The 702-nt window shown below is 39.5% G+C and overlaps 1 long non-coding RNA gene across 1 annotated transcript in view; it reads right to left on the bottom strand.

The window, feature by feature from the left end:
- The window catches only part of LOC108240274, a 74568-nt gene that overhangs the window by 10216 nt on the left and 63650 nt on the right, over positions 1–702 (bottom strand). The window lies entirely within an intron of this gene.

Here is a 702-nt window from a genome sequence, read left to right as displayed (position 1 = left end):
TATATATATATATATATATATATATATATATATATATATATATATATATATATATATATATATATATGTGATACCATATTTCTTTTAATAACCTAAAACAGTCCACTCAGGGCCTCATTTAAAAAAAAATGTGTGAGCACGTTTCTAAAAGTGGATATTGATATTATAACACTAAGGCGCAGTCGTTTAACCCAATTACCTTCCGTGTTTTATCCAGTGCAATCAGGTGGTGAACTCCGGTAATGAGCTCGATTTTATGCCAAATTTAGACCTCATTACTATTTTCCAAGGCGTGGCAGAGCTGTTAAAAGGGACGCGGCCATGCATTTAAAACATACTGGCCCATTATATATAAATATATGTCATTAATGAAGAGCCTCTTTTAATGACGCGTTAGATGCAGGGAGCCTGGAGAGGGCCGCGCTGCGCACATGTGGCTACAGAAACACGGCGGTGTTAGTCCTTTTTATTGTTATTATTATCATTATTAATATTATTATGAGCCTGTGCAGCCGGTGTAGACAGAGCCAGGGTCTTCTAACTCTTCCAACTTCTGCAGGTAGGTGTCACACTTGCTCCTAATTTCAGGAAGGGAGGGGGTGGAGGTGAGGGGAGCGGGGAGAGGGGAGTGTGTGTGTGTGTGTGTGTGTGTGTGTGTGTGAGGGGAGGAGGGGGGCCATCAGAAAAAAAAAAAAAAAAAAA

Source organism: Kryptolebias marmoratus, linkage group LG15 (assembly GCF_001649575.2).
Source record: "Kryptolebias marmoratus isolate JLee-2015 linkage group LG15, ASM164957v2, whole genome shotgun sequence".
Lineage (NCBI taxonomy): Eukaryota > Metazoa > Chordata > Actinopteri > Cyprinodontiformes > Rivulidae > Kryptolebias > Kryptolebias marmoratus.
Note: the sequence above shows the minus strand (reverse complement) of the source record. Positions and strands in the feature narration are given on the sequence as shown.